Raw genomic sequence first — 20,075 nt, 5'->3', positions numbered from 1 at the left:
TTTACCATCCCTCAGTAAGTCTGTGATGGATATAATTTTAGAGGCAAGGAGGCCTAGTACTAGAAAATCTTATGCTGCAAAATGGAAAAGATTTTGTGCCTGGAATCAGTCTCAAGGGATGAGCGCAGCAGTGCCCAGTTTACCTCAGATTCTACAATACTTGACTGAGATGCTTCATAAGGGCTTGTTCTTTTCCTCCATCAAAATCATGCCTCAGCCATTTCAGCTCATTACAGCACAGAGCCTCCCCTCTTCTCTCACCCACTGCTCAAGCAGTTCCTCAGAGAGGCCAAAAATTTAAGGCCACCCAGGAGAGCTCCAACTCCAGCCTGGGACCTTAACTTTGTCTTGGAGAAGCTCACTCTTCCTCCTTTCAAGCCAGCTGCTACTGCAGATTTAAAATTCCTTTCTTTGAAAACCGCTTTCCTTTTAGCAATCACTTCTGCAAGAAGGATATCTGAATTACAGGCCCTTATGGCAGTGGAGCCTTTCATCATCTTTCATGCGGACAGGGTGTCCCTCAGAACCAATCCCTCCTTCATTCCCAGTGTTGCTCTTAATCAGTCCATTCATTTGCCTACCTTCTTTCCTAACCCACAGAACAAAGGGGAATGTATACTGCACTCCTTAGATGTGCACAGACAACTTAGATTTTACTTGGACAGGACTAAACCTCAAAGGAAATCTGAACAACTGCTGGTGGCATTTGCTGCAGGGAAGGAGGGGGAAGCTATTTCAAAGCAAACCATTTCAAAATGACTAGGCCACTGCATTCATTTCTGCTATAAATACCTGTCCCTCAGGGCATCAGACCCCATTCAACCAGGGCTGTATCTACCTCCACAGCCTTTCTCAGGGGCTTCCCTATCAGGGACATCCTAGAAGCTTCTACCTGGAGTTCTGTGCATACTTTCACCAAGCATTATCATTTGCCAATTTTCTCTAAATCCAGAGCTGGCTTTTGCCACTGCAGTCTTGCAGGGCCTTATAACTGGTCCTAATTCTATTTAAATTCCTCCTCCCAACCTTAGCTTTGGGAATCTACCCCAATGTAATGACTGCAACAGTGAAGCACAAAGAACATAGTACAGTTGTGTACACTTACCATAAATGTAGATGTTCGAGTGTATTCACTGTTGCAGTCCTGGTTACCCTCCCTCCAGCCCCCTTTATTCTTTTGGCTATACCTCTACTCTCACTTACTGTGCTCAAAAAGCTTTTTGTTGTATTTGCTTTTTTGTTGGAGGTATATCCTTGTAGTTATCAATTTAATTGCTTCCCATTAGGGGGGCACCTGACATCTGGGGCAAGAAAAACTGATGTAATGGCATCGGCTGCATGTTTTATACCCCTGACGACCTGACGTCATGGAAGAAGTGACAGCATCCGAAGCAGGACCCAAGACTTTGTTAATCAGGCCGACTGAGAGCTACTGCAAGCAGATAACCCAAATGTAATGACTGCAACAGTGAATACACTCTAACATCTACATTTATGGTAAGTGTACACAACTATACTTTCCTGTTGCTAAACCCAGTTCTGATTACTATGTTACTAGATGAGGTCGCATTTCCAGACTATGTTGCAGATACACAGCAACTTGGACATGAACATTGTGTTTGTTTCTAATGTCTGTATTACAACATGTCTTATTCTAATGTCATTTCGTTGAGGGCAATCGAAGTGGACGATGTAGATCAATATCTATGTATACCTTTAAGAAGTTTTCCAGGGGCTTGCACAAGTGTATAAATACTGAATATGTGTGAGCTCGACTGCCATTCTGTAGTTTCCTGTTGAGATGTAAGCATGTTTGTCTGTGTAGTCTGTCAGTTAATCAGTTTGTTTATATTTTGTAATGCTGCAATCCATTCTGATGTGTTTCTGTGTAGTAAAGCATATAAACAAACTACCCCACCTATTCATCATCTATACAAGAGAGGGATGAGCGACAGATGAGAAACAGGGTACCCCAGGACTGCCTTGTATTACTAATGGACAAATGCAGCTTTGAAATGCTTCACGTCAGGCATATGTCCCTCAGATTATCTGTGCTATGATTCCAGTAGCACTCTTTAGTAGTGGTAATATATATGAATGTAAACCATGAGATGGGTAAGGCCAGTCTTAACACCAAATGCGGTAGGTTAATTCAAACACCAAAAGAGAAATTGGCTATGCTTAAAATGGCTCACAATGGCAGCTAGTCTATGAACATGATACTTGATTGTGTTTCATCCTTCTCTACATTCCAAACCACCTTCCTTCAACCTTGCAAAATGCAGTGTGGATATATACTTGAGAAATGTTTATCCATTTTTTGCATAGGTTCTGAGTGAGTTCAGATTCAATCTGTGGTGAGATGGAGGCTAGCTAAGGGATGTTCTTTGTGTTTCACTGTTGCAATCATTACTTCTGGGTTATCTGCTTGCAGATTAACAAAGTCTTGGGTCCTACGTCGGTTGCTGACCCTTCTTCCATGACTTCAGGTAGTCAGGGATATAAAACATGCAGCCGACGCCATTATATCAGTCTTTCTTGCCATGCAGTGCCCGAAGCAGAAGCAGTTCGCAAGTGCTGGTCGGCAGACTCCTGAAATTTTCATTTTCGAGTTTCAGAACCAAAGTCTTCAACTAAAGCTAAGTACCACGTTGAGGAAACTTTTTCTTGCTCCTTCCCGATGTCAGTAAAAGTTAATAATTGCAGTACTTGTGGAAAGCAAATACCTCATAAAGATTTTCATTCATACTGTATTCCTTGCCTAGGCCCTGAACACGATGTACCTTGCTGTCGGTTTTGTGCTTTATTTAAAAAACGCACTATCCGTCGGTATATTTTCGCCTCTAAATATTTCGGTTCTCTGTTTAATTATCCAGAAATGTAAATGGAAAGATAAAGGCAGAGACAGGCCGTCAAGGTCCACAACTGCAGACGACGCTTCTCCTAAGCTAGTCGCCAGTACTCGGGTGCTTTCGCAGCCCCTGATACCTGCTACTTCTAATTCGCAGGCCACTACTGAGACCCATTCGGAGTCCAGTATGCCACGAGATGCTTCAACTATGGAACCCGCGGATGTCTCTACCTTGGATGGGTCCGGAGCCGCTGTGCAGGCACCGGCTTCTGAGGGTGTTTTCAGGCCTACGGACTTGTATATTAAACCAACGCTTCCTTCTTCACTTGGGCCTAAATCTCAAACCATGCCTAAAAAACCGACGCCCAGGCCACATGCTCAGGTTTTTTGCCTAAAAAACAAATGATAAGAATGGCTGAAGATTTAATTACTCTAATCAGGGGTAGCCAACCCCCCCACCCCTTTCTAAGAGGCCTAGGACTGAAGTTGTTTATGAATCTTCTGACCAATTTTCTGTTTTTTCTGATTCTTCTGATGGTCTGTATTTGCCCTTATCTACTTATGAGGATTCTGATGCAGAGGACTCCATTCCCTCTGCTTTCCCTCCAGAGGATTTTTCTTTTGGGGAAACCTTGCGTACTCTAAGAGAGCATTTCCACTGAGAAAGCCAGGATTTCTCTGATTCAAAAAAAGAGGCTTAGGGATTTCTTACTCCTACCTCAGCATAGGCCTTCAGCTATTCCTCCTGTACTAGACATTGTTCCTTTTTCGGAATCTAGTGTGACCCCTGATTCCTTGCCTCCTGCTCCCAGAAAACCTGACAAGATACTATGGGGTCCCTGAGTCACACAAGTTCCTTTTTAAAAATCCTACTGCGGAACCAGAGACTATTTCACAGGGGCCCAAGGGCATTAAGGCTTCTTCTACTAAACATCCTACCCATTCTGACAGAGACTCCAGGGCGTTGGATAGATGGGGTAAGAAGGTTCACAATTCTGCAACCATGGACAATATGGCTTTAAACTGCCAGTTTCATATGTTAAAGTATCAGCAACATGTTATTGGATTGCTTAAACAGAAAATTATGTTGATTCCTGACTGTGTTGAAAATAAGGAATTGCAGGATTTAATGCATTTTGCTGAACAGGTTGGAAAACATGCTGTGCAATGTGATTTTGATCCATTAGAGGCCTCTTGCAGGGCTGCTGTTACTGGGTCTGTGCTCAGAACGTATGCTTGGCTAAAGGAGCAGTCCTTGCCTGATCATGTTAAAGCTAAATTGTTGGATGCTCCCTTAAATCAGGACCGCCTGTTTGGCAACAAGGCTGAGAAAGTTCTTAAAAAGATGGAAGATAAAGCTAAATCTATGCAAACTGTTAAAGATTTCTTACAAGTTCAGCCTCCTAGATTTAGTATGCACTGGCCCTCTAAAAATTGGTCCTTTCCAGCCCCTTCCAGGTCTTCTCAAGCCAAACCGAGACACAGTAAAAGCCCCAGGTTTCAGTCCCAGGGGACACACAGGACTAAGCAGTGGGGGGCGCCTCCACTTTCAAATCTGGGAGTAATAAGACCCCCCCCATGGTAAACTGTCTCAATGACTTCCAAGCACTTATCAACTGACTGCCCCTTTGGGGGAAAGATTGCCCAGGACAAATGGGTCTTAAATATAGTGTCTCAGGGATACAGATGTCACTTCTGCACGTTGCCAACACCAAGCGGGTGGCCGGACCTACCCCAAAATCAGTGGGCAGAGGCCCACAAACAAGTACTTTCTCTCTTAAGCATGGGGGCTGTTCAACTGGTACTGGAAGGAGAAAAGGGACAAGGTTTCTACTCAAGACTTTTCCTGGTACCCAGAAAAGACGATTCATGGCATCCTTTCCTGGACCTCTCTACTCTAAACACCTTTTTGGAAATTCCAAAATTCAAGATGCTGACTCTTTACCAATTACTTCCTATGCTAGATAAAGATGTCTGGTTGGCAATACTAGATTTAAAAGAAGCATACCTGCACATCCCAATCATGGAATCTTGCAGAAGATAACTACGCTTCAAAGCAGGCTACACGCACTATCAGTTCTTTGCACTGCCCTTTGGCTTATCTACTGCGCTCAGGGTATTCACGAAGTGCCTAGCTCCAGTTATTGCATTTTGCAGGCAAAGAAATATTCAAATATACCCATACCTGGACGATTGTCTAATTCATGCAGAAAGCCAGGACATACTTTTGAATCATCTGGCCTTTGTACAAAGGGTTCTAACTTGTCTGGGGTACACCATAAACGAAAGAAAATCACACCTGGTATCCTGTCAACAAATTAAATTCCTGGGAGCAAGCTTGAATACGACTTCCCAGATGGCTTACCTCACGCCAGAGAAAGAAATTCATTTGACAATCTACTTCAAACAAGTGGCCACAAAAACCCTGCTTTCTGCAAGACAAATGCTGCAAGCTTTGGGGTTCATGGCCTTCTGCATCCTTCTAATTCCATTTCAAGACTGCATATGAGGAAACTACAGTGGTATCTAAAAAGCCTATGGTGTCAGCGTTCTTAGGATCTAGAAACAATTCCTATCATACCTTGCCTACGCCTAGAATTCCTTTGGTGGGCAGAGGCCTGCCACCAAAACAAGGGACTACCTTTCACACCACCCCCTACCGCCCAAACCCTAACAGATGCATCAGATTATGCATGGGGGGCTCACCTGGCAGGGAAGTGCATTCAGGGCAAATGGAACTCAAGTCAAATGCACCTCCATATCCATCAAAAAGAAATGTTAGCTGTACAGAATGCTCTGACAGCCTTCAAGGACTACATTCTTCCAGGACAACTTGTGGTAAAGACGGACAACACCACTGTTGTGGTACATAAACAAGCAGGGGGTACACATTCTTACCCCCTCTGCAGACTAGCCATGGCATTGTGGAACACACCCTTGAGCTACCAAGTGCAAATACAAGCTAAATTCCTACCAGGAAAATTAAATACATTGGCAGATGGACTAAGCAGAAACCTCATGGACCCACACGAGTGGAAACTGGAACCAAGGATTTTCAACATGTTGACAAGCAAATGGGGAGCCCAGTTGTAGACCTGTTTGCCTCTCCCCAGAACTACCAATTGGACAGCATTTGCACAAGGATTCCCCACAGGCAAGCCTGGAAAGTGGATGCTCTGTCTTTCAGCTGGAAAAACCTATCAGTCTATGCTTTTCCCCCCTTTGCCTCTGCTTTCCAATGTACTACTAAAAATCAAACAGGACAGACCAAGGATGATTTTGATTGCTCCAGACTGGCAACGCCAACACTGGTACCCCTTCCTGCGCAGTGTGTCACGGTTATCCCCATGGCACCTACCTCAGACTCCTTCCCTGTTGTCTCAGCAGGAGAACCAGATTCTGCACCCTCAGTTTCTAATAGTGAACCTTGCAGCCTGGCTAATTACATAATCTCTCCTCTACCATCCCTCAGTAAACCTGTGATGGATATCATTTTAGAGGCAAGGAGGCCTAGTACTAGAAAATCCAATGCTGAAAAATGGAACAGATTATGTGCCTGGAACCAATCTCATGGGATGAGCACAGCAGCGCCCAATTTACCTCCGATTTTACAATACTTAACTGAGATGCTTCACAAGGGCCTGTCTTTTTCCTCCATTAAAATCCACGCCTCAGCCATTTCAGCTCATTATAGCACAGAACCTCCCCTCTTCTCTCATCCACTGCTCAAGCAGTTCCTCAGAGGGGCCAAAATTTTGAAACCACCCAGGAGAGCTCCAACCCCAGCCTGGGACCTTAACTTTGTTTTGCAGAAACTCACTCTACCTCCTTTCGAGCCAGCTGCTACTGCAGACTTAAAATTTCTTTCTAGGAAAACAGCTTTCCTTTTAGCAATCACTTCAGCTAGAAGGGTATCTGAATTACAGGTGCTAATGGCAGTGGAGCCTTTCATCATCTTTCATGCGGACAGGGTGTCCCTCTGAACCAGTCCATCCTTCATGCCCAAGGTGGTATCCAGTGTGACTCTTAATCAGTCTATTCATTTGCCAACCTTCTTTCCCAATCCACAGAACAAAGGGGAATGGATACTTCATTCCTTAGATGTGCACAGACAACTTAGATTCTAATTGGACAGGACTAAACCTCAAAGGAAATCTGAACAACTGCTAGTGGCATTTGCTGCTGGAGCAGAGGGGAAGTGCTATTTCAAAGGAAACCATTTCTAAATGGATAGGTCATTGCATTCATTCCTGCTATAAGCACCATGGAAAACCTATCCCCCAGGGGATCATACCTCAGTTCCCTAGGGCTGCATCTACCTCTACAGCCTTTCTCAGAGGCATCCCTACCAGGGACATCCTAGAAACTGCTACCTGGAGTTATGTGCATACTTTCACCAAGCATTATCATTTGCCAATTTTCTCTAAATCCAGAGCTGGCTTTGCCACTGCAGTCTTGCAGGGCCTTATAGCTGGTCCTAATTCTGTCTAAATTCCTCCTCCCAGCCATAGCTTTGGGAATCTACCCAAATGTAATGACTGCAACAGTGAAACATGAAGAACATAGTACAGTTGTGTACACTTGCCATCAATGTAGAAGTTCGAGTGTATTCACTGTTGCAGTCTTGGTTACCCTCCCTCCTGCCCTCTAACTTCTTTTGGCTATACCTCTACTTTCCTATGCTATGCTTAAAAGCCTTGTTGGTGTATTTGCTTTTTTTTGGAGGTGTATCATTGTACTTTTATATTTAATTGCTCCCCATTAGGGGGGGGCACCTGTCATCTGGGGCAAGAAAAACTGATGTAATGGCGTCGGCTGCATGTTTTATACCCCTGACGTCATGGAAGAAGGGACAGCAACCCTGACGCAGGATCCAAGACTAAGAGCTTACCTGCAAGCAGATAACCCAGATGTAATGACTGCAACAGTGAATACACATTTATGGTAAGTGTACACAACTTAACTTTACTTTATGGTGTAGAGGAGGATTTGAAGCTTGGTAAAGTTGGTGTCAGTGCTGAGGTGACTGGGAGTCTGTGTCAGAAGGTCCTGTCAGTGTAGGAGGATGAGCAACCATGCAGCTCTATTGCTATTATAAGTGCATGACTTTATTAACTGTTTCGTTATGTCTACAAGTGGATTTTCCAAAATGAGTTTGAAATAGCTTCTGCTTTCACCCTGTTTTTGGATAGTCCTACATCCATCAAGCTACTTTTGGAGTTCCTTGTAGTAGTTGTAACTATTGTCTTATTGTTTATGATTTGCAGTGTGGTCAATCACTGGTTACCATTTAAAGTTGTAGCATGTAGTGACATGATGTGCTGGAAGAAAACATGACTGCTGTCTGTCACTGAAACTTCTTATGAGAATAGGTGAATTGAAGTGAGTGGAAAAGTTTTTGTCCAGTACCTGTGGAGGAGAGTATCCTGTTTGCTGAAATGATGAGATAGGAGACTACACATAATAGTACTAACAAATGAATGGATGCAAAGTGGTTGCACCAGTTCAGAGTGAAAGGCCTTTTGTTTTTATTAGTGGTCCTACACCTTGCCCATACTGAAATGAAGCTAACATCGAGAAAGACGAGTGGTACCATCATCTTTCTGTTTGCATTACTAAAGGTAAGGGAGTACAATAGTACTGGTGCTAGGAAGCTATAGAACATCATTCATTTTCACTGACTTGGCAGAGAAATAAGCCATAAGAAGCCATTACTTTATTGTATGGATAACGTTTGTAGAAAACCATATCATCCTATTCAGTCAGTTCATCTGATCTGACATGGGTCCTCAGGCCCCAGCTCTGATCCAGTCTGACCGGTTTAGTGCTGCAGCATAGACAACTTCCCAGTTCTTTACCCATAATGTCTTGCTTCTCTCTGACTAACCCAGATCATGATTGACGCTTCTTGGAGTAGCAACATGGATCTCGGCGGATAAGTACACCTCCTTTTGTGGTTAGAAAGTGGCTGGAGTAGCTTTTTGTAGTCCTTTGACCCATTGTTATAGGAGTGTTTATTTCTAGAACTGTTAAGATTGTTTGAGAAGACTCTTAAAGATTATATTTAATGATTTCTTTCAGCCCTTTCTTTTGTGAACTTGCACCATGTTTCCATTCTGTAGTTTAATCCTTACAACTCTCTTAACTCCTGTAGTTCTTATAATGTATTAAAACATTGCATAGTAGAATTTTGTAGGTAATTGTGAGATTGTTAGTACTTAAAGTTGAATCTCTCTCTCTCTCTGTGAGTATACTAACTTTCTGTTGTGATGGAGAAAGTGTTCAAATAATGCTCCAAATGTGGGCATAAAATTATCCCGCAAGACTCAATGATCTCTCTGTTCTTTTTGGGGATAGCCCATCTTAAAGCCTCAAGAGACACTTGTGTTGCACTTGGGCCCAGAGCCCTGTCTGACAGGAGAAAAAACTTGTCCTTAGAGCTCCTTCCTCTGGATCTGGAGTCTGTTAAAACTAAGAAGTCCTCAGATAAAACTCTGAAAGCCAGGGATAAAATCAAACACTTTTAACCGGAACCAGGCTCACTCTCCAGTTCGTGATTTGGCTCTGGTCTTCTTGAATCTATTTGATTACCTGGATCCTGAGGCCCAAGAATTGTTGACCCAGGTTTCATCGGCTCCCGGCATTTTGGATTCGACTCTACCATCTTGGCTCCGGTCAGACCTGATAATGGAGTCTCTCAGCCAAGGTATCAGTGAATAACTGCTCTGTTTTTATTGGTGACATCAACCTTTGAGACCTTGGCTCTGAGCCCCTCTTCAGTGCCAGCCACATCAGAGAATTCCAGCTGGGTTGTTTTCATACACTCCCTTCAGGAAGTTGAATCCAGTCATAGGTGTGGTTCAGATCCCATGGAGGTTGGAGTGGCTTTCCGAGCCCTGGATAAGATCATCTCTCCTCTTAAGAAAGATCCACTGGACTCTCCAACTATGGTTCCACCTCATGAGCCCCACTTTTTGAGTTTGACTTCTCAACAGGCATCATCCTTGATTCATTCTGTAGATCCCAAACTTTCTGCACTACTGCAGAGGCATTCCTCCAAAGTCTCAGGAGCATTATCCATTGAGCCGCCTAAGAAAAGGGTGTGCAAGAGGAAGCACATTGACTTACAAGAGGACGCACATAGACTGATGTTCTTCGTCTTCCATTGCTGCAGTCCTGACTATCGGGTATAGTCCGCGTCCAGTCGGCCCGAATACCAGAGTATAAGGCTGACGTCGGTCATTAGACTGACGTCAGTACGTCAGGGTACTAATGCGCATGTCCGACGTCATATCCTCAGTCTTTTTTGCCGCATGGTCCGATGCAGAAGCAATTTTGCGAGTGCAGGTTGGCGTTCTGAGATATTTCCGAAACCGGAGTTTCAGACCGAAACAGAGTTGGCTGGGAACATTTTGGTTTTCTTGCCTCAGTATTTAACGGATGTCAGAAAAAGTGAATAACTGTATTTCTTGTGGGAAACAGATAGGGATTATCATACATTGTGTATACCTTGTTTAGGGCCTGAGCACGGCGTTGTTGGTTGCCGCTCTTGTGCTAGATTTAACAAACGCACTATTAAGAGGAGGCTAGATTGTGCTAGGTTAGTGTTTGGGAAGCGTTGCAATTATAATATGCCGTCGGATACTCCGACGCCTGCTTCATCCAAGAAGCGCAAGGATAAAACAGTGAAGCCTAGGGTTGATGAACCGGCAGTCCCGGACGTCGGTTCTTTGGAAAACTCAGTGGAGCCAGAGGTTTTGCCAGGAGTTTCCATGGAGTCTCAGGCAGATACTTTGTTGTTACAGGATGTGCCCTCTCAGGAGGTAGGCCAGGCTGAGGGGGCCTCTCAAGTAACTGTTCTTCCCTCTCTTCCCAAGGTAGTTAGGGCCTCTCCTTCTGTTGCCAAAGCTTCTTTTAGAGGTAGGCCAAGTTCAGCTTCTGTGGGGCTTCTCCTAGCATTTGGGCTCTGTGCCTAAGAAACATATGCTTAAAATGGCAGAAGATTTGATTACTATGATTAGAGGTTCTATGCCCCCGCCTGATAAGAGGCCTAGAGTGGAACAGGAGTTTGATAGTTTTGAACAGTGTTCACAGGCTTCAGAGTCTTCTGTGGAAGACTTACAGGAGTATCCTACTTATTCTGATTCTGATGTGGATGATTCCACTCCTACAGCTTTTCCTCCTGAGGATTTTTCATTTTCAGAGACTCTACACTCCATGAGGGAGCACTTTACATGGGAAGGCCAGGATTACACTGATTCCAGGAAGAGGCTTAGGGAATTCTTGTTTTTACCCCAGCATAGGCCCTTAGCTATTCCTCCTGTGTTGAATGTGGTGGAGGATGTGCAGAGGCTTCCCTGAACCCTGACTCCTTGCCTCCTGCTCCTGTTAAGCCTGATAGGTATTATAGGGTGCCCGAAGCTCATAAGTATTTGTTTAAGAGTGGACCCAGAAACTGTTTCTCAGGGGCCTAAAGGTGTTAAAGCTTCTGTGGTTAAAAATCCTGTACCCTCTGATAAAGAGGCAAGGGCTTTGGATAGGTGGGGTAAGAAAGTGTATACTTCTTCCACTCTAGCCATGAGGCCGTTGAATTGTCAGTTTCACATGCTAAAATATCAAAATTATCTCCTTTCACAATTGAAATCTAAGGTGGATGCTTTGGCGGAAGGTATTGAGTGTAAAGAATTGCTGGATTTGGTTCATGTGTCTGAACAAGTGGGTAAGCATTCTTTGCAGTGTGGTTTTGATGCTGTTCAGGCCTCCTCGAGGGTGGCTGCTACTAGTTCTGTTCTTCAGACATGCCTGGTTGAAGGATCAGAATTTAGCTGAGCATGTTAAGACAAGGATTTTGGATGCTCCTTTACAGTCTGATGTGTTGTTTGGACCGCCTGTGGAAGCAGTTTTAAAGAAAATGGAGGACAAAGCTAAGTCTATGCAGACTGTTAAAGATTTTTGCAGGTGCACCCTCCGAACTTTAGCAGAAATTGGCCTGCTAAGGGGTGGACATATCCTGCTTATGATTCCCAGTCTAGCGGTAGGTCTGGTTCAAGGTTCTTTTAGGCCTAGATCAGGAGTTCACCTGCTCAGACTTCTGGTGAGGGCAGGGGTCAGTCCAGCAGACCCAATGACCTGCCTTTTCAGCTGCCAGTGGATTCTCGTCTGGCAGCTCCTTTGGGAGGAAGACTGTCTCTTTTCAAAGAAAATTGGGATTTAATCACTCTAGACAGATGGGTGCTGGATATCATTCATCACGGTTACAGATTTTATTTCCACACAATGCCCCCTTTCAAAGGCATGCCAGACGTTCCTCCTCCACAAAGAAAAGAGGCTCACAAGCAAGTTTCTCAGTTACTCCAGATAGGGGCCATTCAGCCAGTCCCTGTATCAGAAAGGGGCTTAGGATTTTATTCTCGCCTGTTCCTAGTACCAAAGAAGGGGAACACGTGGAGACCAATTTTGGATTTATCTATCCTCAACACTTATCTGGACATTCCCAAGTTCAAGATGTTGACGTTACAACAACTTTTACCTCTGCTGGGCAAAGATCACTGGATGGTAACTTTAGATCTCAAGGAAGCTTACCTTCATGTGCCTATAAGGCTAGGTTGCAGAAAGTATCTGAGATTTTCATTATCAGTTCTCTGCATTGCCCTTTGGCTTATCTACTGCCCAGAGTATTCACAAAGGTTCTGGCTCCAGTGATAGCTTACTTCAGGCTTCAAGGAATTCAAATCTATCCTTACTTGGACGACTGCCTGATTCTGGCTCAAGAAAAGGAAGACCTTCTACAGCATCTGGATTATGTCATAGCAGTGCTAAGATGCCTAGGGTATTCTGTAATAAAGTCCAGTCTAGTACCCTCTCAAGACATGTGCTTTCTGGGTGTGAGACTGAATACAGCAGCCCAGATGGCCTTTTAACCCCGGACAAACAAAAGAGTCTGTCACTTTACTTCCATCAACTATCTCATCAGTCCGTGCTGACTGCAAGGACAGTCCTTCAAGCATTAGGGTTCATGGCATCTTGTATTCTGGTGCTTCCCAATGCCAAACTGCATATGAGGAAGCTGCAATGGTATCTCAAAAATGTATGGACACAGCACTGCCAGGATTTGGACACTGTCATTCAAATAATACCTTGCCTTCAAAAGGAATTCTTGTGGTGGGCTCAGGAATGTCACCTAAACAAGGGACTCTCTGTGACCCGGCCAGAGGCGAGTCAGATTTTAACGACAGATGCCTCGGACATTGCTTGGGAGCTCATCTAAATGGAAAGTGGATACAAGACAAGTGGCCTGCCAGACTACAGCATCTACATATCAACATGAAGGAGATGTTAGCAGTCCAGTTTGCATTGATGGCTTTCAAGGAGTTACTTCTTCCAGGGCAGGTGTTGATTCTAACAGACAACACAACTGTCATGTGGTACATCAACAAGCAAGGGGAACACATTCTTATCCTCTATGCAGGCAAGCAATGATTTTATGGGAGACTGCGTTAAGCCTGCAACTAACTCTTCAGGCAAGGTTTCTGCCAGGAGCACAGAACTCCTAGCAGATGTGTTAAGCAGACAAATCATGGATCCCCACGAGTGGAAACTGGATCTTCATGTATTTCAGAAATTGACAGTGTCATGGGGAACTCCAGACATAGATCTGTTCGCTTCTCCACTAAACCACCAGCTGCCAAAGTATTGCACAAAGGGGTTTCATCACACAGCTTGGAAAGTGGATGCTCTGTCTTTCAGTTGGAAAAACCTTCATGTCTATGCCTTTCCACCTCTGCCTCTTCTTCCAAAGGTATTATTAAAGGTCAGACAAGACAGGCCAAGGATGATTTTGATAGCTCCAGATTGGCCTCGGCAACACTGGTATCCACTACTACGAGTCTGGTAAAGAAGCCTCCATGGCCTTTACCTCTGATTCCTCATCTGTTATCTCAGAAGGATGGTCATCTGCTCAATGTCAAGCTTCACTCTCTTCATCTAACAGCCTGGCATATTCTCTCTTGAAGCACAGCAGGTCTCAACTTCCTCAACAAGTTTTAAATGTGATTATGGAAGCTAGGTACAAGGAAGGTGTAAAATGGAAGAGATTTTTATTTTGGAGTACAGCAAAGAATTTGAAGATTTCTGAGCCTAATTTGAGTGTGGCTCTACAATATCTTACTGAGTTATTGGACAAAGGTTTGTCCTTCTCTTCCATTAAGATTCATGCTGCAGCCATTTCAGCTCACTATGATTGTGACCCACCTTTGTTTTCGCATCCTTTGTTCAAGCAGTTTCTTAGAGGGCAAAGAATATAAGACCCCCACGTGAGCTCCTACTCCTGCTTGGGATCTCAATTTTGTGTTGGAAAAACTTACTCTACAACCTTTTGAGGCTACTGCTGAATTGAAATACTTGTCATGGAAGACTGCTTTTCTGTTGGCTATTACTTCTGCAAGAAGGGTGTCTGAGTTGCAGGCCCTTATGGCAGTAGAGCCCTTTTGATTTTCCATAAGGATAGGGTATCATTCTAATCCTTCCTTTATGCCTAAGGTGGTTTCTAGTGTGGCTTTAAACCAAACTATTCATTTGCCTACTTTTATGCAGACCCCCAAAATAAAGGGAAAAGATTTTGCACACTTTAGATGTACACAGGCAATTGAGATATTATTTAAGCAGGACTAAGGATTTTAGGCAGTCTCAGCAGTTGTTTGTTTCTTTTGCTTTGAGTTCACAGGGCAAGCCTGTGTCAAAACAAACTATTTCCAGGTGGATTGGCTTTTGCATTGCATTTTGTTATTCCCATCATGGCAAGGAGATTCCAGCTGGGATTAGGCCTCATTCCACTAGGGCTACTGCCACTTCAACAGCATTTCTAAGGGGTGGCAACTAAGGATATTTTGGAAGCAGCTACTTGGAGTTCAGTGCATACTTTCTCTAAGCATTATCATCTTCCTATCTACTCTAAGTCTAGGGCTGGTTTTGCCACAGCTGTTTTGCAAGGCATGTTATCAGCTCCTACTTCCTTATAATTTGCCAGCCTCCCTTACCTCTGCTTTGGGATTCTGACTGCAGCAATGGAAGGCGAAGAACATAGTACAGTTTTGTACCTACCATAAATGTAGATGTTCCTCCTTCCCCTCTGTGTTTAGGGGTGGTTGTGTAGGTGAGTTTACATGCTTATATTTTTGTATATATTGTTGTATATATTGTACATGTTTTTTGGTGCAGGTTTTTTGGGACTTGTCTTTTTGGGTCTTCTGACATCTGGGGCAAGAAAAGACTGAGGATATGACGTCGGACATGTGGTATTGGACTATACCCGATAGTCAGGACTGCAGCAATGGAATCCTCGAACATCTACATTTATGGTAGGTACAAAACTGTACTTTCTAATGGGTCTTTCACTACAAATGTCATTTTGAATGATGGAGAGGGCTTTCTACATTTCTCTCTTGAGGACATGTTCTTAGAGATCCTGGTGTTCATGAGGTAGAGGAGATCTTGGCTAACTGAATCTCTCTTTCAGGATGCAGCATTACTGTTTGAGCTTTATGTAGCGACCCCTTCTATGTCCTGGGTGGTCTCTCCAGCTTACAAAATGGTGTTATCTATGAAGAAGTCATGGCAGGAGCTCTATATGTATGAATCAGTCCCCTGGAAATCTGGCGAAATACTTTGTCCTCCTAAGGACAAGCCCTTCTAGGTGAAGACTCCTAGTTGACTGTGTTATAATTGCAACAGCCACCACAAAAGAGTTATCAGAAGTTCTTCATCTGTTCCTCCACCCAACAGGGAGTCTGTGGCTATAGGATAGACTTGGGAAGCGGACATATGCTTTTGATTCCTTTGTGATTTGAGCCATGAACTACACTGCTCATATAATTAGGTTCCAAAAGGATCTTGTTTAAAGCCTTGTCCACTCTGAAGAATTCCCATCATGCCAGAGTCATAGAAACAACTTCTTGACACTTTTGTCAAGGAGTGTCCAATATTACTTGCCCATGTGCCAAATGCATAATGCAGAGGATGGGATGACGAGAGTAGCTGGAACAGCCATCGCCATGAAGCACCACTCTTGGCTATGTCTGTGTGATTTTGCAGACAACTTTAAAGTGGCATTTTCTAATGCACCTTTCAAGGGAACCACTTTATTTTGTTCCACAGTTAAGGAAAGGATGCAGAAGAGTGAGCAGGATGAGAAAGACCTTCTCTGGTAGGAGTGAAATTTGAGACACCTCAGCACACCATTAATGTGACCAAGTGAGTGATTGCTTTGATTTTGTAAGTCTTGCCTTCAGTTTGAATCTTCTGACAGAGGTGGCCATGGCAGAGAAGGCCATTTTAATTGATGTAGGCCCAGAGGCTGAGGTCCACGACACCAGAGATTTCATGGACCCTTCTCTTTGTTATTCTGCAAGAAGCATCTGAAAGGCCACCAAAGTAATACAGGACAATACACATCCTGTGTATGGACTGTTTAAGCATCTGGCATCAGGCAGGAGATATTGCAGCATCCGCTACAGGATTACAAGATTCAGTAACAGTTTGTACCCTACAGTGATTAGACTTTTGAACTCTGCCATTAGTCCCAGGGGTCTGCACACAAGTCCATTTTTATTTATTTGTGTAATACATATTTACATGTATTCCAAATAAGTGCAGTATTTATTTATTATATCCATAGTCAGTATTTAACTCACTCAAGTGCATTATTATACAAATAGCTTAGGCATTTCAGTCTGTACTGTTTTCTTTACTTTAAATAGGGTGGGTAGTTTAACTCAGGGGAGGGTATTCTTTTCGTTTGAGTTTTGGTAAATGTCTCTTCTCTACTCTTGCATGTATTGAGGGTAGTATTTGTTAGTTATGTTCATTCCTCTACTTGTATTTGTTGTTTCACTTTCCTTTGTAATCTCAAGAATTGAGCTGATGCACAAAATATTGTTTAGGCTACACGTGTGTAGCTGTAAATGACAGTAAAGTTTATTTTGACTTTGACAGGCTACCTCAGAATCTCTGGAAGCATTCAGGGGTAGCATTTCTTTCTACCTTCACTGGTAGTTTACTATCACATGAGACAGATTGGTAAATGAGATAATATCCAGAAATTATTGAATTTCATTTTTGGAGTTTTACCCATTCCCCCTCCCTCCCAAATCCCGGTTTCCATTTATCCCACCCAATCAGACAAAGGCCGCTATGCAAGAAGTTCTGTCTCTTACAAAAAAAATTCCTTCCAGGAGGTCTCACCTGACCAGCATGGGTCAGGATTTTACTTCTGCTCTTTCTAGGTTCCAAAGAAAATGGAAGGGCCTCCGTCCCATTCTGGGCCTAAGCATTCCAAATGATTAGGTCAAAATGACCCACTTTCAGATGGTCATGGTGCAGTCAGTTCTTCCATGTCTTCAGAAGAATTAATGTATGTGCTTTATAGAGCTCCAGGATGCTTACCTTCAGAAAAAAAAAAGAAAAGGAGTCCAGAAGATTCCTATGTTTCTGTTTAGGAACCAGTCATTTTCAGTTCAGAGGCCTGACATTTTGTCTCACCATGGCTGCCTTGTTGTTCACCACATGCATAGCAGTAGTAGCAGCCCATCTATGACTGTGGAAGTTCGTAATTTTCCCATACTTGGAAGACTGGATCCTGGCAGCCTCCTTTACGGAGCCTCTTTTTGAGGCAAAGCAAAATACTAGCTGCATCACCTCTGTGCTTCCCTGGGTATCATTTTAAATTTAGTCAAATCTAGCCTGGACCCCACTCGGTGTATAATTTTTCCTGGCTGTCATCTGGACAGAACCATAACTCTGATCACTCTTCCAGAAGACAGAATGAGATCATCAAAAATTGCAATTCAAATTGTCCTGGAAAGCCGATTTGTCCTCCCACGAGGTTGGTCTTGAGAGAATTGGGATTAATGGCAGAGTCTATTCTTATGATACCGTCTGCTCTTATATGGGAATTCAGCAGTGGTTACTTCAGTCCTAGTGGTCTTAGAAGTACAATTGTCTATTTGTTCTCATCAGGATAATTCAGTCGTACAGAACTCGTCCAAAATGGTGACTTCATTCACCTCTGGAAGCAGCAGGCAGACCTTTCCAAGTTCCTCCCTCTAGTAGTAACTGTAACCACAGACTGATCCTCCCTGTGATGAGGGAGCATTGAGAGGGAAAAATTGTCCAAGGTTCTAGGTCAAATTCAGAAACTTGTCTTCACATAAATGTCCTAGAGATGAGGGTGGTTCTCCTTGTTTTGCGCGTGAACTGCAGGATTGGATTTCTGTAGGGGTGATAAACATTCTGACAGAAGGTATGACAGTAGTCTGGTACATAAACAAGCAGGGGGAACCAGATTCTACCCACAAAGTCATTGGAGTATGGCAGTGGGGAGTGGCCTTTCATCATTTTTTGATTGCAACATGCATCCCAGGAAGGTTAAGCGATCTTGTAGATTAAGCAGGAATGTCCTCCTACCCCCACTAGTGGTCTCTAAATCCAGTGATTTCAAAGGAGATTTTCGATCGCTGGAGTGAGCCATGCTATGATTTGTTTGCAACCCCACAGAACATCAAGTGCAGTGACTAAATTGCCATTTTCTGTCCTCAGGGACAGAACTCCAGGGATGCTCTGTCTGGTCATTGACCTCCAGAGGTACTTTTATGCTTATTCCCCCAGTTCTGCTAATGACGAAATTCCTACAGCAAGGCCACAGTTATCCTCATTACCTTATTCTGGCCCAGACAGACTTGGTTCCCACTCCTAAAATCCTTCCTGAAGAAACATCCTTAGCTCCTGATCTGATACTGCATCTGATTTCTCATCCATCTGGGGAAACTCACCCAATTCCTCCCAGCTTGAAGTTAACTGCATGGTTTCTACAGTTCTAGTTATGGCACAGGGTACTTCATATTTTTCCTGTGGTGTTACATGTGGATGATCTCTTAGAAGTCGTATGTATGTGTAAGGTATGTTGTAGTAAATGGAAAAGATCCACTGTATGGGTGGAATCTTGTAACATAAAGCCCTTTTTAGCCCCCATGGCATATGTTGTATGCTTCTTGTCTACAATGTTTCCGGTTGAATCCAGTTTTGCCACTGTCGAGGTGCAGCTGGCAACCATTTTCTCCTTCCACATTGGGTTTCAGGATTCTTCCTTGGCTTCTCATAAGCTATTTGAGGCCTCGCATAAAGGATCTGGCTCTTCCTTGGGAGCTTACATTTCATCTTGGAAACATTGTCCAGAATTCCATTTGATCTGGACAGTTCTACAGAATTAAAATTTTTATCTTGTAAAAGTATTCTGCTAATGGTTGCCACTTCAGCCAGCATGTTTTCAGAACTCTTTGTTTTATCTTCTGTTTACTGGTACATCGTATTTCATAAGAATAGGATTACTGTCAAATTTACCATATCCAGTCCTTCCTTCCAAAAGTAGCTTCTGAGACCAATTGTTCACGGCCTATAAATCTTCTGGTGTTCTTTCCAAATTATCAAAACGAAGGAGAATACTTTTTCGATACAGTTGTACATAGGCAGATTCACTTCTGTCTTCACATGACAGCTTCCTTAAGAAAAAAGGAGGAAATGTTTATATTCTTTGTACACAACAAATTGGGCAAGAAAGTGTTTAAGATTTCTCCATCCAGATGGTTGACTGTATTTGCTGAATCATTCCACTAAAGCTGTTAAAGGTTCAGCAGCCTCTTTGAGCTTTGTCTTTGGATGAAGTTTGGCAAGGTACCAGTTGGTCTTCAGTGCATACATATGTCAAGCAGTGTAGATTAGATTGTATGGCCAGAGCCAGAGCTTCCTCTGGGGTTTCATTCTGGAGCGTCTCCTGTTTAAAGGCCACCCAGGATTCTAGTAGCTGGGAAATGTGACCCATATGTCTGATTAGATAGACAGAATGAGTAAGATGCAAAAGCCATAGCTTCCATTACAGCAACCCACCCTCCTTCCCCCTACCATTATGCGGTCTATGGAACTTTATTTTGTGCCAAAGGTGGTACAGATGCACATAGCAATAGGCATCAAACTCTGAGTTAGTCATGAAGTAGGGCATTATGGGTAAACATTTATGAAGTAAGGCATTATGGGTAAATATTTGGGAAGGGTATGAGGCTGGAGCACTTAATTGGCTAGGTCAGATCCAAGCTTGTGTTCGAGGACCCATATGTCATATTGGACAGACTGGAATGAAAAGATCTATTGTAATAAGTACATATTTTCCTTTTGTTAA

The 20,075-nt window shown here is 43.4% G+C and overlaps 1 protein-coding gene across 7 annotated transcripts in view; it reads left to right on the top strand.

Annotated features, from left to right (window-relative positions):
* Window positions 1–20,075, top strand: part of MTMR3 (myotubularin related protein 3) — a 2,239,538-nt gene that overhangs the window by 249,729 nt on the left and 1,969,734 nt on the right. The gene's annotated exons all lie outside the window — the stretch shown is intronic.

This window comes from Protopterus annectens, chromosome 4.part0, assembly GCF_019279795.1.
Source record: "Protopterus annectens isolate FY-2018-M chromosome 4.part0, PAN1.0, whole genome shotgun sequence".
In the NCBI taxonomy this organism is placed as follows: Eukaryota; Metazoa; Chordata; order Ceratodontiformes; family Protopteridae; genus Protopterus; species Protopterus annectens.
Note: the sequence above shows the minus strand (reverse complement) of the source record. Positions and strands in the feature narration are given on the sequence as shown.